General features: G+C 46.3%; 1 long non-coding RNA gene across 1 annotated transcript in view; it reads right to left on the reverse strand.

The window, feature by feature from the left end:
- Positions 1–488: 488 nt before the first annotated feature.
- LOC135363677 (uncharacterized) overlaps positions 489–25,099 on the reverse strand; it is a 29,736-nt gene continuing 5,125 nt past the window's right edge. The window contains exons 2-6 of the long non-coding RNA XR_010409644.1: positions 20,107–20,327; positions 18,598–18,744; positions 3,657–3,801; positions 2,802–3,224; positions 489–881 (exon numbers count right to left, since the gene is read on the reverse strand). This is a non-coding gene — a long non-coding RNA (uncharacterized LOC135363677). The remainder of the gene's footprint in view (positions 882–2,801; positions 3,225–3,656; positions 3,802–18,597; positions 18,745–20,106; positions 20,328–25,099) is intronic.

The following is a 25,099-nucleotide window of genomic DNA, read 5'->3' on the forward strand; positions in this document are numbered from 1 at the left end:
AACCTAGAGTTAACCTCATACTTTTTTTAAAATTTTATTTTATTATGTTATGTTAATCACCATACGTTGCATAATTAGTTTTTGATGTAGTGTTCCATGATTCATTGTTTGGGTATAACACCCAGTGCTCCATTCAATACGTGCCCTCTTTAATGCCCATCACCAGGCTAACACATCCCCCCACCCCCCTCCCCTCTAGAACCCTCAGTTTCTTTCTCAGAGTCCATAGTCTCTCATGGTTCATCTCCCCCTCTGATTCCCCCCCCCTTCATTTGTCCCTTCCTACTATCTTCTTTTTTTTTTTTTTTTAACATACAATGTGTTATTTGTTTCAGAGGTACAGGTCTGTGATTCAACAATCTTACACAATTCACAGCGCTCACCATAGCACATACCCTCCCCAATGTCCATCACCCAGCCACCCCATCCCTCCCACCCCCCACCACTCCAGCAAACCTCAGTTTGTTTCCTGAGATTAAAAATTCCTCATATCAGTGAGATCATATGATACATGTCTTTCTCAGATTGACTTATTTTGCTTAGCATAATACTCTTTAGTTCCAACCACGTTGTTGCAAATGGCAAGATTCAGTTCCTTTTGATGGCTGTATAATATTCCATTGTGTATATATATATATATATATATACCACATCTTCTTTATCCATTCATCTGTCGATGGACATCTTGGCTCTTTCCATAGTTTGGCTATTGTGGACATTGCTACTATAAACATTGGGGTGCATGTACCACTTCGGATCACTACGAGCTAACCTCATATTTAATGGCAAAAGACTGGAATGGCTTTCATCCTCTGTTTGGGAACAGGCAAAAAATGCTTGCTCTCATGGCATCTCTTCATCAGTAAACTGGGAATTTTAGCCTATGTAATCAGGCAAGAAAAAAGAATAAAAAGCAGAAAGAGTGGAAAATAGAAAGTAAAATTATCTTTTGTGCAGACTACATGGTCATGTATACAGAGAACCCTAACAAACCTACAAAAAAACTAGATCTAATAAATGAGATAAACAATGTCTCAAGTTACAAAGTCAATATAAAAAATCAATTGTGTTTCTGTACATTAGCAACTAGAACTTGCACCTTTTTAAATTAGCATCCCAAAACATGAATAATTAGAGAGAAAGTTAACAAAATATGGCTAAGACTTATAACTGAGACATATAAAACATTGTTGAGAGAAACCAAAGAGGCCCAAAATAAATGGAGACATATACCATTTTAATGGATTAGAAAACTCAATCTCCCTAACTAATCTGTAGATGTGATACAACTCCAAACAAAATTCCAGCAAGGCTTTCTAGTGGAAATCGACAAGTTGATTCTAAAATTTACATGGAAATACAAAGGACCTACCACTGCCAAAATAAACTTGGAAAGAAGTACAAAGTTAGAGGCCCTCATGATCTGATTTCAAGACATTGTGTAGTGACACTAATTAAGACAGTGTAATATCGTGTAAGGATAGACATATAGATCAATGAATGGATGGAAGACGAAGTACAGAAATAGACCCCCATGTATAGGATTAATCGATTTTCAACAACTTGCCAAGGCAATTCAGTGGGGGAAAGTATAACCTTTTCAATAAATTGAACTGGAACAACTGGACACTCATATTATTCATATAGAAAGAAAAGTGAATGCTAGCCTTCAGAACATACATAAAAATGAGAATGACTGAAATTTGAAAGACCAATACCAAGACAATACCGAGTGTCAATGATGTGGAACAAACTCTCATACACTGCAGGTGGAACTGTAAATGGTACTGCCACTTTAGAAAACATTTTGGGAATTCCTTATGTGATTGAACATATACTTACCACATGACCTAGGAATTCTACTCCTAAGTATGTGCCCAAGAGATATGAAAACAGATGTCCACACAGACTTGTACGTGAATGCTCATAGCATCTTTATTCATAATAGTAAAAAAAAAAAAAAGTAGAAACAATCTAAAATGTCCTTTAGTAAATGAATGGATAAAAAATTGTGGTGGGCACCTGGGTGGCTCAGTTGGTTAAGCTTTTGGCTCCTGGTTTTGGCTCAGGCCAGGATCTCAGGGTCCTGAGATTGAGCCCCGCATTGGAGAGCCTGCTTGGGATTCTCTCTCACTCTCCCTCTGCCCCTCCACCTTCTGCTCAAGCCTGCTCTCTCTCTCTCTCTCTCAAAAAAAAAAAAAAATGTGGTATACCATAGAATACTACTTAGCAATAAAAGAAATAAACCACTGATACAATAACATAGATGAATCTCGAAAAACATTATGCTGAGCAAAAGAAGTGAAACACAAAAGAGTACATGCTGTATAATTCCATTTACAAAAGAGAAATTCAATTTACGGTGACAGAAAGCAGATCAGTGGTTACCTGGGGCAGAGGCAGGGATTAACTGGGGATGAGACACAAGGGTATTTGGGGGGTAATAGGAATATCCTGTAGCAGTTACTGGCTGAGCCCACACAGTTACAATCACCATCACCGGGAGCCTTCCATAGCCACAATGGATCTGAGGGCCCATGACCAGATGTCTTCCCATATGCTTCTTATTCGACCCTCACATCCGCTCTTGACTTAGATACTATAGCGTCATCTCCGTTACTACAGAAAAGGAGCCTGAGGCTCAGAGAACTGAGTGACTTTCCCAAGATCAGACAGAAAACAACAGACCCCAGATTCAAGTCCAAGTGCCAAGGAACTTGGTTTTCCGTATTCTCTCACGCCCCCTATCCTTGTGTCCCTGGGAAAAGTAACTCAGTTGTCACGTAATTAGTTTGACTCACCAGCAACAATAACATAGCCATCACAGACTGATAACAGATCTCAGAAGTACAGCTGTGATACAGCATTCACTTTCTTGCTCAGGCGATTCCACATGTATTTCTCAAAGAACGGAGTGACTATCACTCTGCTTGCTTTACTTAGGAGTTCAACTCAACAAATATTCTGTGGGTGAGGCATCATTAGAAGCTGGGCATTCGGCAACAGCAAGGAATAAGACACGGTCTTTACCTTCCAGGATCTCACCCTCCTGAGCAGCTTAGGCCTGTTTTCTCCTGTGCGTGGTCCTAACAGCAACTATCACTTCCTACCGAAATCCCATGAGCTCACTCCCAGTGACTCACAGAATGGGGAAGATAAAGGTCCGTGTGCAGATTTTCTGTTTTCCAAGAAGTACCATGGTGTTTTCCAAATGGAGGCAGGATCTGACAAGTACAAGAGCAGTGGTGGCCACAAAGGAAAGAGTAATTTAAATCAGATGGAGCATGCAGAATCCAGAACAGAGTGCTGTTCTGTACGGGGCTGTAAGCCTTGAGCCCGACATCCTCAAGCTACTTGAGAATTGCTAATGTTACGTTTGGGGTGGTTTGTCAACGTAACTGCCAAATCTGGTACGTCAAGGAAACAGTCCACGGGTCTCCTTATGTCTTCCCCCACAAATTTTAAAACACCTCTGTTACGTATGATCACATATACCTCGAAGCACAAACATTTCTCCGGGAAAGGAGGTGGTGAGACAGACACTTTAGTGATAAGCACCATTCCTTTTATTTCTGCCCAGGCTTTTGAAGGCAGGGGAAGGAAAGCTGAGGTTGTCATTCCTGCATGAAACAATGAGGAAACTCTCCGGCCCACACCTGGTTGTCCAGTGAGCCTGCTGTACCAGGCCCTTTCGTGTGTTTTTGCTGGTATTCGTGTAGCTGAAGCCCCTCTCCCAACTTCTCGTTTGAAACTCAGCCCCAGCTTCTCCTCAATGAAATGAGCTTTCTGTGCCGCTGCAGTCTGAAAATATTTAACAGCAAGAATGATCACGTAAATCATATGCAAATCAAATCAGCAAATATACTATTCTATTTCATATCTAGATAAACAGAATTATATGGATACCACAATGGCTTATCAAGAGATAGAAATTATGATGAAAATAAATCATCAAATCATTCTAGTAGTTTCCAAATCATGTATTCATTTTTAGAAGTTTTTGCAGGGGCACCGGGGTGGCTCAGTCGTTAAGCGTCTGCCTTTGGCCCAGGTCATGGTCCCAGGGTCCTGGGATCAAGCCCCATATTGGGCTCCCTGCTCAGCGGGAAGCCTGCTTCTCCCTCTCCCACTCCCCCTGCTTGTGTTCCCTCTCTCGCTGTCTTTCTCTCTGTCAAATAAATAAATAAAATATTTTTTTAAAAAAGAAGAAGTTTTTGCAGTAATTTCTTTCTTTCTTTTCTTTTTTTTAAATGGCTACCTTCCAGATGCTACCCTTGCCTGAACTGTAATTCAACTTCGGGAATCACACGAAACTCTTCCAAGAACTTCCAAATTAGGTTGATATTTGGTGGTGGCTTTTTGTCTTAATCAGTCCATTTCTCTTAGCACCAACAATTTAGTTTTTGGTGCTGAGTCTTTTCTTGGCTTCTACTGAAATCCTGGGAATTTCACTAAACAACTTCTTAGCCCTTATCATACTGTTTGATATTCCTGCTTATTCAAATTTCTATTATCAACTAGGCCATAAAAATTTTAGTGAAATGTCATATTCAAGAATTGGTTTAGGGGCGCCTGGGTGGCTCAGTCGTTAAGCATCTGCCTTCGGCTCAGGTCATGATTTCAGGGTCCTGGGATCGAGCCCCGCATTGGGCTCCCTGCTCCGCGGGAAGCCTGCTTCTCCCTCTCCCACTCCCCTTGCTTGTGTTCCCTCTCTTGCTGTGTCTCTCTGTCAAATAAATAAATAAAATCTTTAAAAGAAAGAATTGGTTTAATTTTATCGACTTAGGTTCATCAGCAGCTCACAGAGCTTTGTGAACATCGGTCAGCTACACTGAAAGGACTTAAGATTCATTAAGACTTGTCATCAAAAATGCATTTACATATAATTTATTTTAAGATTAATAACATTTTTCTTATAATCGATATTTTCTTTTATTTTAAAATGACATATTTCTTCACTATTTCCTCATTTATTATATCTTCTGCTTCCTTTCTTATTTTCTCTGTTTAAACTGACAGGTTAGTGATTTTATCAGTCATCAAAATAATCTATCAGCTTTGATACTGGAGATACATTTCTTAAATAGCTAAACAAAGTTTTGAGGTTTGTAAGAATATTATTTACTTAAGCCAAATCACTGATCAAAAAAAATTTTTTCCCAAACATGTAACCACTCTTATTTTACAGTTTCTATGTAAGTGACTATTTGTACATCTTTTTTTTTTTTTTTTTTGAGAGGTGGGAGAGGGCCAGAGGGAGTCTCAAGAGGCTCCACGTCCAGTGCAGAACCAATGTGGGCTTGATCTCATAACCCTGAGATCATGACCTGAGCCGAAATCAAGAGTCAAATGCTTAACCGACTGAGGCCCCCAGGCGCCCCAACTATTTGTCATCTTAATGTGATTTCCAACCTGCTTTGCAACGCTAGCAATTCAGGTTATCACTTAAGGTTATTGAACATTTCAAATATCCCCTCCTCTTGTTAGGAAATCTAAGCACGTTATCTGTAGATCCACGCATTGGAAGAGTTTTCTGCTCTGTAGGAACTGTGTAAGTTTCATATTTGGATCTGGAGTCCTCAACTGTAAGCCAAAGAGCGCTTTCCCTCCGTAAATTGTCTGATCATCAAGCAATACTCAAAAACATGGGGCCAGGGCACTTGTACCCGTTGGCTTTGCAATAGGCACGGTGATAATGGGCCAATGCTAGGTACCCTGTGCCTGGATGTACCAGTCCTGGGCCTGGCTGCGCTCAGATTCATTCCTCACTCTTGTCCTGCTCTGCTGTATATTGGGGGGGGGGCAGCCTACAGCCCGCAAGCCCCCATCAGCTGGGTTTAGCCCAATGGGAGGCACTGGTGGGAGGGGAAGAGAAGCCAGGGTATTTCTTTCCCTCCCTGTCTGACCCTGGTTCCATCACCAGCAGCATCTACATGCCGCCAGCAGTCTCAGGCCCTGTGGGGCTCAGGTTCTGCCAGGGGACCCAAGCCCCTGGCCTGATGACCCTCATCACCTCTTCCCTCTGTCTCGCAGCCTAGAGATGGAATGCCTTCCCGCTGCTCCTAGCCTTGCATTGTCCCTGTTTGGTTTTGAGCCCCTCCATCATCTGGATAACTAATTCTCTGCATTAAATCTCCTTTACTATACATAAGTTTTCCTGGTGAATCTTTGGCTGATGTGTTGTGATTTCAGAGTCAAATAATAACATCCCACGAGGAGGCTCTGTCCCTCTCCCTCACTGGCCTCATGGTCTCCCTTCAACGCCTCCCACGGCTTGAGTCTGCCCATTTGCCATTTCTGTCCAACTCTGCTTTCAGCAACATCCTGTTTGTGGTTGGAAATCGCCCATGAAGGGAGCATTGACACCATGGAAACCTGCCAATGCTATACACCAGGCCCACCCTGCCCACCCCCCACTCCACCAAGAGCCAGTTGTTGACCATTTACCAGCACACTACTAGTTGAGCTCTGGATGAGTAGTGTAACGGACACTTGGCCCTTTAACTAGGGACAGGGCTTCCCTGTGGAGGTCGGTTTTCAGCTTGCCCCACCTAGTCTTTAAAGAGAAGTGGCCCAGGATGAAGACAACTGTGTGCCCTAGGGAGCCATGGGGCTAACCACTATCTCTGGAGCAGGGTCGGCACTATGGTGAGATAAGACAGGAATTTGCCTCCAGCACAGAATTTTAGAAGGCATCCAAAAAACCAGTTACCAAGATGACTGGTATTTTAATGCAATATTCTCAAAGGTCAAAATTAATGCCCCCAAACCCATGGTAAACAAAATGTCACATTTTTAAGTAAAAACAGGATTGGACAGGTCTGAGGTGAGTAAGGTGAGTGATGCAAGTCCAGGTGGGATCCTGTGTCGGTTAGATTTTTTTTTTATAAATTTTTTTAAAAGATTTTATTTATTTATTTGACAGAGAGAGACAGCGAGAAAGGGAACACAAGCAGGGGGAGTGGGAGAGGGAGAAGCAACCTTCCCGTGGAGCAGGGAGCCCGATGCGGGGCTCAATCCCAGGACCTGGGATCATGACCTAAGCCGAAGGCAGACGCTTAATGACTGAGCCACCCAGGTGCTCCTCGGTTAGATTTTGATACTTTGTTCATATGGGGGATTTTGCATTAATTTGGATTTTTTTAATTGCATTTGGCAATGATTTCTTGGCTATGACACCAAAAACACAGTCAACAAACAAAAAATAGATGAATTAGAGCTCATCAAAATTGAAAACTTTTGTGCATCCAAGTACTCTATTAATGATATTAAAAACACATGCAGAATGGGAGAAAACACTTGCAAGTTACATACCTGATAAGGAATTAATATCCATCATATATAAAGAGCTCCTAAAACTCAACAACAAACAAGCCAATTTAAAAAACGAGCAAAAGACTTTGCTCTTTCTCCAAAGAAGCTATACAAATGGCCAAATAAACACATGAAAAGATTCCTCATTAGAGGAATGTGAATCAAAATGATGATGAGATACCACCTCACACCCATTGATTGGGATGACTATTATTAATAAAGAAATAAAAAAAAAAAAACAAGTTTTGGAGGGGTGGAGAAATTGGAACTCATGCATTGCTGATGGGAATGCAAGCTGGTGCAGCTGTTGTGGAAAACAGTATGGTGGTTCCTCAAAAAATTAAAAATAGGGGCACCTAGGTGGCTCAGTCGGTTATGTGTCCGACTCTTAATTTCAGCTCAGGTCATGATCTCAGGGTTGTGAGTCAAGCCCTACGTCGGGCTCTGTGATGAGCATGGAGCCTACTTAAGATTCTCTCTTATTCTCCCTCTGCCCCTCACTCTCCCCACTCACACTCTCTCTCTCTCTCTAAGAAAAAAACAAAAAAATAAAAATAAAAATAGAACTTTTAAATTCCACTTCTGGGTCTCTAGCCAAAATAATTGAAAGCAGGGACTCAAACAGATATTCGTACACCCATGTTCATAGAGTTCAGCATTATTCATAATAGCCAAAATGTGGAAGCAACCCAAGTATCCACTGACGGATGTAGAGATACACAAAATATAGTCTATCTATAAAATGCATATTATTCAGCCTTAAATAGGAAGGACCCTCTGACACAAGCTACAACATGGAAGAACCTTGACATAAGCCAGTCACGAAAAGACAGATACTGTTTGATTCCATGTATATGAGGTTCCTAGAATAGTCAAATTCATAAAAATATAAATTAGAATGGTGGTTTTCAGGGGTTGGTGGGGAAGAAGAAGTGGGGTGTTAGTGTTTAATGGGGACAGCGTTTCAGTTTGGGAAGATGACAATGTTCTGCAGTTGGGTGCTGGTGTTGGTTGCACAACACTGCGAAATGTACTTAAAGCCACCGAATTATACATTTAAAAGTGGTTAAAATGGTAAATTTTACATTATATATATTTTACCACAATTTCTTAAATACTACCTTAAAATATTATTTGTCTTATTACTGAGGTCTTTTTGGCTCCTCCTTAAGTTGTGCACCTGTGAAGAGTACCTCATTTGCTTCACCCTAATCCCAGGCCTGCTCTGGAACACTTGTCAGGCAAATGTAGACAGTTTTCTGGTTTTCTTATTAGTAGAATGACGCTTGTCCCCGACATGAGCGTGGCCCGTGGTTGTTGGTAACCCTCCGCCCCCAAATAAAGCAGCTGGGGGGTGAGGACCTGGTTTGGGGTCGGGGTGGGGAGACGGAGTGTGGCTGACGGTGGATTTGGAATGCTGAGTGATGGACCAGCTTCGGAGAAGTCTTTGAGACAAGATATAAGGTGCCAAGGAGAGAGTGGGCTTATGGGAAGTGGCCCGTTACAAATGGCTGCAGGAGGGGCACCTGGGTGGTTCAGTGGTTAAGCGTCTGCCTTCGGCTTGGGTCATGATCCCAGGGTCCTGGGATCGAGTCCCCATCCAACCAGGCTTCCAGCTCAGCGGGGAGCCTGCTTCTCCCTCTGCCTCTATCGACTGCTCTGCCTACTTGCGCTCTCTCTCTCTCTCTCTCTGTCAAATAAATAAATAAAATCTTTTGGGGTGTGACTTCCCAGGTCAGCCTAAGATCAGTGTCTCCCCACTCTTTCCACCTTGTGGCACACCACGAAGATGAGAATACACACACCACATGCAGGAGCCCAGGGGGCAGTGCTGCAGCCGAGACAGCGTGCTGGCCCCGAGTGTCCCTGAGTGTCCCCAAGGGTCCCCAAGGGCCAAGGGTATCTGCACATTTGTGTCGTATTCCCAGCATCCTAGTTGAGAAGCCTCGGATGGAGATTCTTACCTTCCCTTTGAGGACACTGGTTTCCCATACATTTTTTTAAATTGAGGAATAAGAGAAAGGTGCAAACCAGTATGTGTTAATAGGTTACTTTTATGTTTAAGAAAAAAAAAAAAAGGTGTAGTGGGTAAAAATTGAGTATTTGATTTGCTTGGATTTGCATTTTTCAAGCCCTGGAAAGATAGAATAAAGTTTACCAAGGGGGGTGTGGGAACTGTGCAGCTGGAGAGCCAAGGTAGATATGACACTTGTCACAGTATCCTTTATAAGAAGTTCTAATTCTATGCAAACAGGTCTCAGAAATTCCTGGCTGCTTATGGAAAAGCAGAAATATCCCTATCGGAGGGTTATATAATGGTCATGAGACCTCAAAATGGCAACCCTTTCTGGCAGGGGTTTACCTTGACCTGCCAATGACCACTGCCTTGTTTTCTGTCTTATCTCCCTTGGAACCCAGAATGAGCCCTCAGGCCAAGCCAGCAGAGCACTTTCCTCTGGAAGGAGTCCCACTCCCTTGAGAGGAGCGGGGCCAGGGGCCAGTGCACCAGCTCAGCTGGGAAGCTTCCCTTCGGGGTCAGTTCCATCTTTCTCCTTGACTTTCTGTCCTCTCCATGGACATTCTTGCATTCGGTGATTGGGCACTGGCCAGTTCCCAGACCTGCTTGCCAAGCTCCCCTTTATCTACAAGGAAAATTCAAGGGTCTCCTGTCTCAAGTTTTACTGAAGGTTGCCCACACCTGGAACTGTCAGGGAGCAATGAGAAGGTGAGGACGGACACCCCCAGGGCCCCTGACACAGAGCTCAAAAAAATGTGTGCTGAATAAAAGAATAAATGAATGATGAGAAATGCCACAAAGAGAGAAAAAATATAGGGACCCCTGGGTGGCTTAGTCGGTTAAGCATCTGCCTTTGGCTCAGGTCATGTTCTTAGGGTCCTGGAATTGAGTCCCGCATTGGGTTCCCTGCTCACCTTCTCCCTCTGCTGCTCTCTCTGTCAAATAATTAAAATCTTCAAAAAAAAAAAGCTACATTTTTGTTTTATGCACTTTTCTATATGTGTGTTGTAGTTTTTTTTTTTAAGTAATTTTTAAAAAGGCAAACATGTAGAGGCTGTTTTTAGGCAACAGCCTTGAGCGATGGAATGTACAAAGGGCCCAGAGCCCCCACCTGGCTGAGGGTGGTTGCCCCACCTCATAACATCCATAGGCTCTAACTGACCAGTGGGCTACTTATAACTAGGCACAGATACCAAAAAACGGAAAACTCCGTATGTCTCCCTACCTCCTCATCTTCCGGCTTTAACAACAGCCCCCACCCACAGCCTCGTTGCAGGAGTCCCTCCTCTGCTCTCTGGCCCACTGCTCCCTAGCTGTGTATTCAATAAGCTTCCACCTCCTTTGTTCTGCCTCAGGTGAATCCCTTGACCTCCCGTGCCACCAACTTCCACTTGATTGGGTCACCCCACATTTGGTCCCCATCCGATCAGGAGAGACCCCACAAAACCTACAGAAGAAAATGTTACATGCTGAATAAATACTAGTTTAGTCAACCCCCCCACACCCCCACCCCATCCCAGCTCAGTTCTTGTCTTTCTTAAAAATCCCTTTGATTCTTGGAGGACCTGGGTGGCTCAGTCAGTTAAGCATCTGACTCTTGGTTTCTGCTCAGATCATGATTTCAGGGTCATGAGATTGAGCCCATGTCAAGCCCCTCATCAAGCCCTGCGTTGGGCTCCACATGCAGCTTAGAGTCAGTCTGCTTGTCTCTCTCCCTCTGCTCCTCCCCACCCCCCCACCCCCACTCTCTCACTCTCTCGCTATCTCTGTCATAGAGAAATAAAATATTTTTTTAAATCCCTTGGATTCTCTACTATTGCAAATCTTTTCCTTTTCCCAGCTAAGCTCCTAAAATAGCTAATCCAGACCGGCCACTTGCACTTGTCTCTCCCCTGTCTTTTTGATGAGCCATCATGGGTGTCAGGCAATGCCTCGACAAATCTATTCCCCACCACATTTCTGAGGAGCTGGACCACTGCAAATGGCCACGGCCATTGGGAGAGTGTCTCTCTTTCCCACTGCAGGTGTCTCACCTTCCAACACTGGTCAGCCTCATCCAGAGGCTCTCTAGGGTGCTCTCCCGGCACCATTCCAGGTGTTTGGTTCTTTAAGTGATACGAAGCAGTATCACCTGCCCTTCATCAGAATTACCCAGGTGCTTCTAAAGACACCCATTCCTCAGCCCCACTAGTGAAGAGACTGCGAAGAAGAAAATTCCAGAAAATTCTTATCCACCAGGCACCTACTATGTACTAGGTGCCTCCATCCATCAGCCTACTTAATTCTTACCCCAGTCCCATGAAGTTAGTGCCATGATTGTCCTCATTCTGCAGGTGAGAAACTGAGGCTCAGAGTGGGTCACATGGGCGGAAACAGTGGAGTCAGGATTTGAAACAATGACTGTGTGGCTTCCTGGGCCATGCTTTTCCCCCCAGAGACCATGCTTTTCCCTATCACTAATTTAACATCTGGTAGAGCAGGATTTCTCAAAAACATTCACATGTACTCAAATCACCTGGGAACGTGCTACTTCTGACTTGGCAGGTGTGGGGTAAGGCCCGAGAGTCTGCATTTCTAACAAGCTCTCAGGCGATCACGTTCAGTATACCTTGCTGTGAGTAGCAACACAGGAAGAGAGGCTGAAGTGCACATTACTGGGACCCAGGCGATCACTGGAATTTCCGTTTCAAGGGTGGCTAAGCTCAAGGTGCTATGGACTGAATGTGTCCCCCCCAAATTCATCTGTTGAAATCCTAACCCACAATGTGACAGTATGAGGAAATGGGGCCTCTGGGAGGCAATTAGGTCAGGAGGGTGGATCCACATGAATGGGATTAAAGCCCTTATAAAGAGACCACAGAGAGCTCCCGCTCCCCATCTGCCGTGTCAGAGCACAGCAAGATGACCATCCGTGAACCAGGAAGCAGGCTCTCACAAGACACGGAATTTGCGGGCACCTTGATCTTGGATGTCCAGCCTCTAGAACTGTGAGAAATAAATGTCTGCCGTTTAAGCCAGCCGTTCTACGGTATTCTGTCATAGCAACCCAATAAGACTGAGACGTAAGGGAAACTAGATGACCCCCCTCAGCCTGGGGGTGCCCTCACCACGCTGCCTCCGTTCTGCCAGTGTCAGTCACACACAAAGCCCAGCCCTCTGCCTGCTCTCCACAAGGGCTTGAGACCATGGAAACGTCACTACAGATGTGAGAGATGATAGGGAGCAAGCTCATTTCAGACCACAAGCCAACTTCTCCCTCAGTCTGCTGTCATCCCAAAAGGCCACGCTTGAGACACAAGGTCCCCTGGGAGGCGTGGTCAAGTCCTTGTTCCAGAAGTTTCTCTCTCAGGGAGCACCTGCCCCAGCTAGGTCTCAGGTGTCCCAGGGAATAAATGCTCTTCATCACATTACCTCTTCCTCAAAGAAAAATACTGACCGCCCTTTGTAAATGCTTATTCTTATTGCTGTTTTTAATGTAAATTCTCTACTTGCCGGAGAAGGAGACCAAACACAATATATACTTGTCACTCCCACGCTTTCTCCAACTAATTGTCCTACTCCTAAGGATTCGGGTGGGGCTCTTCTTTGAAGTACCTTTTGGGGTGTGGCTTCCCAGTTCAGCCTAGGATCAGTGTCTCCCCACTCTTTCCACCTTGTGGCACATCAGGAAGACGAGAATACACACGCCACATGCTGGAGCCCAAGCTGCTGAGACAGTGTGCTGGCCCCGACGGTCCCTGAGTGTCCCCCAGGGCCCCCAGGGTCCAAGGATATCCGTATCTCTGCACATTTGTGTCACATTCACAGTACACCAGTTGAGAAGCTCTGGATGGAGATTCTCACCCCGCCCCCCCCCCCGAGGACACTGGTTTCCCACACATTCTGCTGATGCCATCTGTCCTTGTAAGTGGCTATGACTCACATTGTGAGCTCCGTCCTCAGAACACAAGCCCGCCCCATGTCACTCAGAGGGTACTCTGCCCACTTTTGTACCCCCTCCAGGGTCGTGGCCTCTGGCAGGGAATGGTGAGCAAGCACTCTCTCGCTTTCTCTCTCCCTCTCTCTTTCTCTCTTTCCACACCCTCTCCAACCAGAATTGTTCATCACTCTGTCCCCTCCCGTGGCCCCTGACCTGACGCCTGGAGAATGTTCTCTGCACCTGCTCTGACATGCCGCACAGCAATGGGAGGGAGTGCCTGCCTCTGAATCGCGGCAGCCCCTGTTTCTAACCCCGCCCCACACGGTCCGGGGCCTGCCAGAGGCCACAGGGTGAATCTGCTGCTCACAAGCACATTTGCCGGCACAGTTGTCCGCAAAAGCAGCAGACTGGCTCAGGGTCCGGGTTGCCTTCAGACCAGTCCCCTGCTCCCTCCACCTGACCCCGCGAGCTGAGTGCCATCCCCTGCACCTCCCCCAGCCAGTCTGAGCCGGTGCCCCCCATTGCAAACTGGTGGTTTGGCCTCATTTCCCAACCACAACCAGCGTGGCCTCCCTATCTCCCTCTTACAAACTTAGTTTCACAAAGAGGGAGAAGATGGGGCCCTCTCAGCTCTCTAAGCTCCGGAGCTTTGATTTTGCCCTAAGTCACTCCCGCGATAACTCGCCCATCCAGCCCGATTTGCTTTCCAGGATGCGTGGTCTACATTGCTTCCAGAGGCCTTTCTAGCCACAACTTGCTTCTTTCTTCTGGCCGCGCGAGGCAGGAACCCTGGTGGGGAATCCTTGCGACTCTCCCAGCGCCACCCCCGGGAACCTGCACCCAGCTGAAAGCCTCTGCCACGCCGGCCCCACAGCGCACCCCCGAGCCTGCAAATGCTCAGCTAGTTGCCATCTCTTCTGCACCCGTGGCCTGCCCCCGTCAGAATCCAGGGACGTCCGTCAACCGCAGGTTCAAAGCGCCTGCCTGGGAGCCCAGGCTGCATCCCAGCACGGGGCTCAGGTGTTGGGAGCGCAGGGCCCGCCAGGGTTCCCATAGGGGAGGAGGAACATGCCTGGGGCCAAGAGTCAAAGAACAGGGGATCTTACTTGACAACAGATCCGGGAGAGCCCTAAGCAGGAAAGAGATGCCACCCTTGGATCTGCTGTAGGGCCTGGGCAGAGAAAAAATGAGGGAGAGAAGCCAAAGGACCTGTCAAGATGAAGGCCAAGCACACCTGCAGCCTTAGCCACACGGCGGCCTTCAACCCCCTCCCTTCCCAGCCCCCAAGGTGTTGACTCTGTGATAGGGGAGGGTGCTATCAGCGCACTAGGTCTGAGGCTCAAGGCAAGGGCAGAGTGGCCGATAAGCTAAGTGGGGTTTGGGAACTGCTCCAGGCAGAGACACATGTCCCACCACCTTGCTTTTCCCTGGCCGGCAGCTGGGGCTATGGAGGATTGCCCAGCTCAGGCCTGAGACCTTGGGCAGAGGGTGGGAGAAGGAGGCCAGCCATGCCCCCAAACATGAGCTGTCTGAATTTTCTTCCAAATGTCCTAACTCATGGTTCTTCACCTTCTCGGGTACAAGGGGACCTTTGAGGAGCTGATCAAAGCCAACACCTCCTGCCGGAAAAATGTTGCATCCAATGCGCTGCTGAGTTTGGTTTCTGGCCCCTCTGAGACCTGGTTGATGCACAGACAAGATCAGAGGATGGGAAGGCTACTTGGAGGGTGGGGCGAGAAGCCAGCGAAGGTCTCTGAGAGCCTGAAGAGGGGGGAGCAGAACTGGGAGAAGTGTTACCTAAGGTTAAACCCCAAGGTGAGAGGAAAGATGGTGTTAAAGATCGGAGTGAATTTAAAGAGCTGGTTGGCTTTATTCAGCATCCCACCTCACAAACAGAAGGGTGCTCTGAGGAGTTCAAAATGGAAGCCTTGTATGGGCAGAAAGGAGGAAGATAAACAAGTGCAGGAGCAAAAGGAAAGAAAAGATTGTTTCAGGCAGGTCACCTTCCTTTGGGGGAAGGGCAGAAGGTCTTATCAAGCAGATGACCTCACTGTGCTGATCAGGAAATTCTGGACCCTTCGGTCTAAAATTCCACTCCTGGGAGAGGCTAAAATTGCAGTTAGGTAAACTATGAAGTCTTTCTTTTTAGCAATGGGAAGCACTCTCTCTCTCCAGGATGGCTGTTGAAATAAAGAAAGGATGCCATATCCTAACCTGGTGGGGTTAGGTGTTAGCAAAGCATTTTCAGATGGTTCTGACCTGATCACCTGGCCAGGGAAGAACCTAGCAGGAGACCAAGAAGAACATAATTCACGGAAGGCTTTGGGAGTAACATGGAAGTATCTCCTTCCTTCCTTTTCTCTTTGGGTCTAGTAAATAATTTAACACAATCATGTTGAATTCTGTGTGTGGCTTTCAGGTTGCCAGACAACTTTCAAACTTGGCCATTATAATAGACAAACTCTAAGGTGGCCCCCACAATCCGTGCCTCCTGGGGGGAACCCTCTCCCCTTGGACAACGTAAGCAAGACCTTGCTTCTAACCAACAGAAAGCAAGCAAAGTGGAGCAAAGGTGATGGAATGTCACTTCCTTAATTAGGTTACATTTTGTACTACTCCAGCTTGCTAGGTGACCTAGAGACTGTTCTTGCTGGCTGGATTATGTTGGGAAAGCCTATAATGGCAAGAAACTTCCAGAAGCCTCTAGGAGCTGGGAGTAGTTTCTGGGAGCTGAGGGGGACCTCTGGCAATACTGCGCAAAAAGCCAGGGAGGGCGCTTGGTGAGGTAATCTCAAAGAAATCTGCCAGAGACCTGAGTGAGTTTCAAAGCAGATTCGTTCCCAGTCAGGGTTCCAGATGAGAACCCAGCCCTGGACAACACTTTGTTTGCAGCCTTGTGTGACCCAAAGCAAAGAACTGTGTAGTATCTCTTAGGATTTCTACCTGGACTCCTGATCCACAGAAACTATGGGATAATAACTATGCATTGTTTCAAGTCACTAGGTTTGTTACACAGCAATAGATAACTAGTATGGCCATGGACCGAAAAAGTAGCTAAATGGCTACTTGTCCCTGGGTGGTGGTGACTAGAAGGGTCCATACTGGTGGACAAAAGCAGAGGTTCCAGGACATAGAAAAATGGTCTCTCATTGTGTCTCATGAGTCCCTGTGTTTGCTTTGAGTTTAGCATTTATCAAGTCTTGGACATTATGCTGGAAGAGAATTCCTTTTATTCTATGAATCCATTCTATACCTAAACCTTATCCCTGAATACGGTCACTGTGAACCACCATCTAGACTTCGAAGACCTGGATTTGCAGGGGCACCTGGGTGGCTCAGTTGGTTAAGCATCTGTCTTCGGCTCAGGTCATGATCCCAGGGTCCTGGGATCAAGCCCCGCGTCGGGCTCCCTGCTCGGCGGAGAGCCTGCTTTTCCCTCTGCCTCTGTCTGCTGCTCCCCCTGCTTGTGCTCTCTTGCTCTCTCTCTCTCTCTGACAAATAAATAAAATCTTAAAAAAAAAAAAAAAGGACCTGGATTTGCTTCATCTGTGAAAGAACCCAAGATAGAGACAAGAGATGTGCAGTTATTACTGATGGTTGCAAAAGCATAGCTGGCAAAACCCGTCCAGACTTCAGTGAAGTCTGAGTTGTCTAGACTGAGTGACCTTACTCATTTGGAGAGCTTTTATATAGCTTTTGGATGACTTGTGTCAACCTGAATTCTGGTTACCAAATCTTTCTCTGATTTGGCTGGTTTCCACTTAACTTTTGATTCATGTGGTTAATTGTTACACAATGCTAACATTTGTGTAATACTCAATGAAAAATTTTATTCTCTTCTACTCAAATAGCATGTATCAGGTGCCAACCGTGATATCAAGGACCACGAGGGTTGACAGATGATGAAAAGTGGCCCAGGCTGCTTTTGGGACTTGCTTGCTCATATAGGTCACAAGTGATGGGGCTGAGGCTAGAATCCAGGCTTCTGGCTGCAGAATGTTTGGGTCATAAGGTGATATTGCAGGAATGTCCCCAAGCCCTTTCTTTCAAGGCTGCCTTTAATCTTTCAAAGAACATCCCTCCTTGCTCCTATTCAATTCAATCCAGTAGACAATCATTGAACATCTACCATCACAGTCTCAGAGACAAATCCTGGGCTGAAAGGACCGCCTAAGGAACCTCTTAAGTCTGAAGATCAAGGCTTTCTTTCTTTTTTTTTTAAGATGTTATTTATTTATTTCAGAGAGAGAAAGCACACGGCGGGGGGGGGGGGGGGAGGGGGGCGGGGGTAGAGGGGGAGAGGGTCAGAGGGAGAAGCAGGCTTCCCGCTAAGCAGGGAGCCCAATGAGGGACTCGATCCCAGGACCCTGGGATCATGACCTGAGCCAAAGGCAGATGCTCAACCGACTGAGTCACCCAGGCGCCCAGATCAAGGCTTTCAGGAGGCTTTGAAGATGGCAAATGGGGCTTGTGTCCCTACACATACCCTGTCTGGCTTTCAGGGCTACATGTAGGGATGGAAGACCCCATCCTTGGATGCCCTCAAGCTCTGTTGATTGAGATCAAATCTTCCATGACAAGTTCCTGAAAGCAAAGACCCTGTGGTTGACTTGGTTTATACAAGAGCCAGCCAACGAGAACTAGGACTCTGTGCTGGGCATCGGGGGAGGGCAGTATAATATGGTGATATGACAAATCTATATTTCGGCCTTCATCCCCATCCCCTGGCCAGATTTCCTAAAACCCTTATAATTTCCTAAGTAATGAGAGGGATAGAAGCATCTTTTTGGTTATAATATTTGATATTTTTTTATTTTTTTTTATTTTTTTAAAGACTTTATTTATTTATTTGACAGAGAGAGACACAGTGAGAGAGGGAATACAAGCAGGGGGAGTGGGAGAGGGAGAAGCAGACCTCCCGCTGAGCAGGGAGCCCGATGCGGGGCTTGAGCCCAGGACCCTGGGATCATGACCTGAGCCGAAGGCAGACGCCCAATGACTGAGCCACCCAGGCGCCCCTGATATTTGATTTTTGTCCCTAGCTCCTGAGACAGCTCTAGACTGATAAAGATGAAAGGCACAAATTTTGTTATTCATAACACGCCCCTTTCAACACCACCTGAATTTATGTGAATTAGGTGACTTATGGAAAGGCCCTCAAGATGGGACTGGTGGCCAAGGGAACCAGCCTGTGTTCAGAGGGTTGGAACCTTCAGCCCCACCCCAAATTCCGGGAAGGGAACGGGGTCTGGAGCTTGAATTAATCATCCAGTAGTCAATGATTTAATCAACCATGCCTGCATAATGAAGCTTCCATAAAAAACAAAACAAAACCAAAAAACCCTACCTGGAGGAGTTCGGAGAGCTTCCTGGTTAGTGAGCACATGGAGGTCCCGGGAGGGTGGTGCGGCTGGAGAGGGCACGGAAGCTCTGTGCCCCTTTCCCATACTTTGCCCCATGCATCTCTTCCATTTAGCTGTTACTGAGTCGTATCCTTTATAATAAACCAGTAATAATCAGTAAAGCACTTTACTGAGTTTTGTGAGCTATTCTAGCAAATTATCAAACCCAAAGATGAGGTTGGGGGAAATCCTTGAGGTCTGGACTTGAACTTCAGAAGTGAGGTCAGGACTGTGGGAGTGGGCTCTTAACCTGTGGGGTCTTCCCTAACTCTGGGTAGTGTCAGAACTGATTTAAATCATAGGATGCCCGGTTGGTGTCCACAGAGAACTGCAAAAGCGTTTGGTGTCAGAAGCGTTGAGAGTAGAGGAAACAAGGTTTTCCCTTGTTGGAGGTTTTTTCTTGGAGGCAGACATTCCTCCACCATCGCTATCCCAGCCAGGCCCAGCTTGCTCTCCTAGAGCTCAGTCCCTGGGGAAATCCGTCCACGATAGTGGCAGGGGACCCTGGGAGGTTGTTTGAGGTTGAGCCCCCAGGGCTACTTCTCCCTTCCCTGCTCCCTGAGCTCCCACAAATCCTCCCGAGTCTCCTTTCCTCCATCTGCTCAGGCTGCTCCCCCTGCCTGGCGCCCAGCTCCTCTGTATCCATCCCCTGCACCTCCTGATCCTGATTCCCACTCCAGAGCACTGTCTCTTCTCTTTCCTCCCTGAGCACTGTGCTGGCAAGGTCAACATCCTTTCTGGAGCTGCTCTCCTTAAGCCGTTCAGCAGGCTATTGCCTGAGCCCCGCTCCCTTCTGGATGTCTCCTTTGCACAGGTCCCAGGTTCTGGGGACAGATCTGTAGGACTTCACCTGGGGACTCTCTCCTTTTCCTGACCATCCTCCTGCCTGTGTAACCTGATCCCAGCCCTTTACCACCTGTCCCGCCCCCCATGCCTGCCCCAGGGCTGTCTCCTGTGCAGACACTCTAGGCTAGACTGAGGGAGCCATCTCAGCCACATCTGCAGCCCAGGCTCTGCACCAGGCTGGCTGCTATGGGAGGTGAGAGCAGGTTTCTCCACCTCTCTTAAGGTATCCTGGTCTCTTGACTCTGGCAGCAATAAGTACAAGCCAGCCGTTGCCAAGCAGTGGAGAGAGATAGAGTATCAGCACATGGCCAAGGGTGAAAGCCCTTGGGGAGGTAGTAACCAGATGGACTTGTTCCCAGGGGGCAGAGGGTTGCCCAGATGAGAGGCTGGCAACCTGTCTCCGAGGCGTGGGGGAAGACTTATATCTAGACTCTGCCACATCTGGCCCTCCTGGATTCTGAACGCATCCTTTTTACCCTGGCTGTAGCAGCTTCCTTGAGAGGCAAGCGTTTTGAAATGCCACTTTTGGATCTTGCCCTGAGAATTTTACTGGCTTCACTCGGAAGCTGGTGAATGTCCAGGCTTCAAAAGAACTAACACGTACTTACATGCATCAGCTCTGTTGTGGGCACTGCGCTTTTGCAACGCTATTTCATTGCTTTCTCAGAGCAACTCAGCTATCAGAGAGCTCACGGTTCAAGAGGAGCAGACGTGTGACCAATGACAACACAGTGTTCTTGGGAAGAAGGGCCCTTGGTAGTCTGGGTCCTCTGAGCATCTGACGTCGAGAGGTGATTAGAGGTGTAAGAGATGTCTTTGAGGGGAGTGCCTGTGTGGAAAACAGGGGCTCCTGCTTGGTGGTCTGAAGGAATGCCCAAGAGCTTTGTGAATCACTTCTTCGGGGCGGGGGAGGGGGCGGGGGGAGGGGCAGGGAACGCTCTTTCCTTGAAAAAACAAAAGCCAAGCACAGTTTTATTTCTCCGTCACTATTTCTCCAGTATAGCCCCAACTGTCCTATTCATTTTTATAACTTTAACTGAAGTGCCTTCTATTTCACAAAGAAAACTGGCCGGGGAGGGGGGGTTGGGGAAGATGTGTGAGGGACAACTGTTCGTTTTATACAAGCATTTGAGCAGAATGGTAAAGCTCACAACCACACATAATGCAACGTTCTAGATCCCCATGTGTCTCTTTTACATCTCAAAGTAGCAAAAATGAACTCAGTCATTAATATGCCGCTGAGATACCGCCTCCCTATAGCATAAAAATACGAAGCAACATCATAGCTAAGATTATACCAATGTTTTGGTATTTTATAGTGTTTAGACATTAGATATCCAATGATTATCACTAAACTAACTCAATAGTATTATCAGTCCAAGGTTTTAGAGCGCCTTAAAACCTTGGAAGTGATCTATCAGCTACAAAAACTTAATTACAGGTGGAAGAAAAAGGTTTTCAGAATAATGACTGAATTTAGTCAAACACCAATTTACATAATTAATAATCCTAAGTGTTAAGTAACATTAAATGTTAGCTTATTCAGTAAGTAAGCCTGTCGGGACACCTGGGTGGCTCAGTCAGTTAAGGGTCTGCCTTCGGCTCAGGTCATGATCTCGGGGTCCTGGGATAGAGCCCCACATTGGGCTCCCTGCTCAGCGGGAGCTCTCTCTCTGACAAATAAAATCTATCTAAAGAATAAGTAAGTAAGCCTGTCTACATTTGAGAAGAAAAAGTTTTTCAGAATAATTACTGAATTTAGTTGAACACCAATTTACATAGTTAGGTGTTATAACATTAAGTGTTTGCTTATTTAATAAGTAAGCCTGTCTACATTTGGGAAAGATAAAAGTAAAAAAATGTATGCTTGTGTGACATACTGATTAAGAGAACTAACATGCTATTTTTTTAAATTAAAAATGATTGAACTAGTCTCATTTGCCAAACATGAATTTTAAATGGATTTTTAACATGGACAAACATGGATTCTGAAATGTTTCTGAATTGGTATTATTCAATTCCCTTATTTGCAACAACAACAGAGAGAAAGAGCTTATAGTTCTTTTGTTTTCTCCCACAATTAAAGCTACATGTCAAGAACAAATTGCAGGGGCACCTGGGTGGCTCGGTCAGTTAAGCCTCTGCCTTCTGCTCAGGTCATGATCTCAGGGTCCTGGGATCGAGTCCTGCTTCGGGCCCCTCTCCCTCTGCCACTCCCCCTGCTTGTGTGCTCTCTGATAGATAGATATAGATAGATAGATAGATAGATAGAGATAAAATCTTTAAAAAAAAAAACCCAACAAATTGCAGAAGCCCAGGAGTCTAAGTTACCCTTGTACAAAGTGTTAAAGAGCTGTTCGTCCCAATGGCCACAGACATCTTCATCGATTTGAGCTAAAGAGACAAACAAAAACTAAAAGACAAACCGGATTCTCTGTTGTTTTTTACTCACTAGAGAACGGATTCAAAAAAACTCAGAAAACCAAACTTCCTCACTGCTGCTACCTGGGGGCATTGCTTAGAAGCCAAGTGGGAACGAGAAATAAAAACAAAACACAAAATCAGGGGCGCCTGGGTGGCTCAGTTGGTTAAGCGACTGCCTTCAGCTCAGGTCATGATCCTGGAGTCCCGGGATCGAGTCCCGCATCGAGTCCCGCATCGAGTCCCGCATCGAGTCCCGCATCGGGCTCCCTGCTCGGCAGGGAGTCTGCTTCTCCCTCTGACCCTCCTCCCTCTCATGCTCTCGGTCTCTCATTCTCTCTCTCAAATAAATAAATAAAATCTTAAAAAAACAAAACAAAACAAAATCAATAGGGAAGTATAAAACTAAAGAAACAAAGAATCAGCAAGTTAAAGAGCTATTGTTGATGGGGTTTGGAACATAGGTGAGGTTCAGTGGGGTGGAGTCCGGAGCCGACGACCAATTCTTGACACATCTTTGGTGCAAAATGGTGGCTTATTAAAGCACGGGGACAGGACCCGTGGGCAGAAAGAGCTGCTGCCCTGTGGGCTTGAGGAGTGGCTGATTATATACTCAGGAGTTGGGGGAAGTAAGGAAAAGGGAGGTTTCAAAAGGATTTTCATATGTTAAAGAAGACTCTCAGGATACTGCTAAAGAGGAACTACAAGATAATGCTAAAGGAGACGGGCAAGATGTCAGAGGCCTTGCCATTGCCAAGTTAAGACTGTTTCCCCCTCTGGCAAGGTATTAACATTAAGATAGTTGGGAGACTCCTGGAGGAATGTCACACATGTCCCACCCAGGAGTGGGGGGTGGGGGGAGGTTGCAGGGTGTCCGCTTATGCTTTGTCTTCAGCTAGCCTTCTGCCCCCTCATCAATTGCTGCTTGGATTTCCTCTGGAAATCTGGCAAGGAGGTGCCCAGGCTTCTGTCAGAAGAGAGGTACTCTTCCCTGGCGATACAGTTTACCTTGCTCTGTCACGGGGATCCATAGGATGTCTAGGTGGATGACCTCCAATACTACTAAACATTTTGCGGGGAAAAGATTAAATTATGACTCTCATACAAATATAAAATAAACAAAGGTTGTCTTTAATTCATTAATGAATGAGGGAATCAGTAAGGTGTTACAGTTGACTCAAAGAAGAATTATACACACACACACACCCCTGTGCACACACAATGAAGAAGGTCAAAATGAGTTTAATAGATGCACAACTGGCTTCTCGATGAAGGGAATCAACTGTAACTCCACCAAATAAAATCCATTTGCCTGGGGCGCCTGGGTGGCTCAGTTAAGTGGCTGCCTTCAGCTCTGGTCATGATCCCTGGGTCCTGGGGTCGGGCTCCCTGCTCTGCGGGGGCCTGCTTCTCCCTCTCCCTCTGCTGCTCCCCCTGCTTGTGCTCTCTCTCTGTCAAATAAATAAAAATATGAAAAAATCCATTTGCCTTTCTTTTTTTTTTAAAGATTTTATTTATTTATTTGTGAAAGAGAGAGAGCGCACAAAGCACGGGGTGGCGGCAGGCAGAGGGAGAAGCAGGTTTCCTGCTGAGTAGGGAGCCTGATGCGGGGGCTCGATCCCAGGACCCTGGGACCATGACCTGAGCCAAAGGCAGATGCTTAACCGACCCAGCCAACCAGGTGTCCCTCTATTTGCCTTTCTATGGACAAGAATCACCTGCACGACTTTGAGTTAATATACAGGGTGCGCAATAACTCAACAATCATGAAAGGCACAGATAACCCAAAAGAGTGTGCTAATACTCTTTTTGCCCATTTCAAATTCTTTCACAAATTGTCCTGACAGTAACAAGAGATCTATTGTGGACAAGCCAAGTTTGAGATGCCATTTGGATGTCCGATTGGAGATGTTAAAAGTCCACTGGATGGACAAGTCCGTCCGCAGTACAGAGGCTCAGTATTTCCTCTTGAGGGGAAATGCTTCTGACCAACATCCCCCTGGCCCCCACCTCACCACAAGACAATGTGCTCCTTCCTATAAATCAAATGTTAACTTCTAACAAAGTTATTATTTAGCATCTCCCACAATAGACTATAACTGCCTTTTGACTTGTTCTTGGCTCTCCCCAGTAGACTCTCAGCCACTTAGAAGACAGCCTATTTCTTTTTTAGTATAGGACCCCCAGCACCCAGCAGAAACTTTTGCCGAGGAAATGAGATAGATAGGGTTGCAACCACACTGTTCTACCATTCTGAGATCTACCGAAGTGTTTGATAAAGAACTTGATAATCCCATACTGATGTCATGGTCCTGTTGTGTGATACGGTGGGAGTCAGAGAAACAGGTTGGAATTGAGGGAGCAGAAGGCTAGCTGAAGACAAAGCACAAGCTGACACACTGAAAACCCTCCCACCCCTCCCGGGTGGGACGTGTATGATATTCATCCAAGAAGCCCCCAACTCTCTCTCTTTTTTTAAAGATCTTTTTTATTTATTTGACAGAGAGAGACACAGCGAGAGAGGGAACACAAGCAGGGGGAGTGGGAGAGGGAGAAGCAGGCTTCCCACCGAGCAGGGAGCCCAGTGCTGGCTCGATCCCAGGACTCTGGGATCATGACCTGAGCCGAAGGCAGACGCCCACCGAGTGAGCCACCCAGTAGCCCTGCTCCCAACTTTCTTAATGTTAACGCCTTGTTAGAGGGAAAAACAACCTTAACTTGAAAATGGCAAGGCCTCCAGTATCCCGTGAGTCTTTAACACATGAAAATCCTACTGAAACTCCCTTTTCCTTACCTCCCCGAACTCCCAAGTATATAATCACCCACCCCTCACAACCTCAGGGCAGCAGCTCTTTCTGTCCACGGATCCTGTCCCGTGCTTTAGTAAAACCATCTTTTTGGGGCACCTGGGTGGCTCAGTCGGTTAAGCATCTGCCTTCAGCTCAGGTCATGATTCTGGGGTCCTGGGATCGAGTCCAACATCAGGCTCCCTGCTCAACAGGGAGTCTGCTTCTCCCTTTCCCTCTGCTTCTCTCTTTCTTTCTATCCAATAAATAAATAAAATCTTTAAAAAAAATAAAATAAAACCACCTTCTTGCACCAAAAACGTCTCAATTTCTTCTTGGCTGTTGGCTCTAACCGACACCCCACCAAACCTCACCTATATTCCAAAACCACATC

Source organism: Mirounga angustirostris, unplaced genomic scaffold, assembly GCF_029215605.1.
Source record: "Mirounga angustirostris isolate CCGP_5_RB_7025 unplaced genomic scaffold, mMirAng1.0.hap1 SCAF_2, whole genome shotgun sequence".
Classification (NCBI taxonomy): domain Eukaryota; kingdom Metazoa; phylum Chordata; class Mammalia; order Carnivora; family Phocidae; genus Mirounga; species Mirounga angustirostris.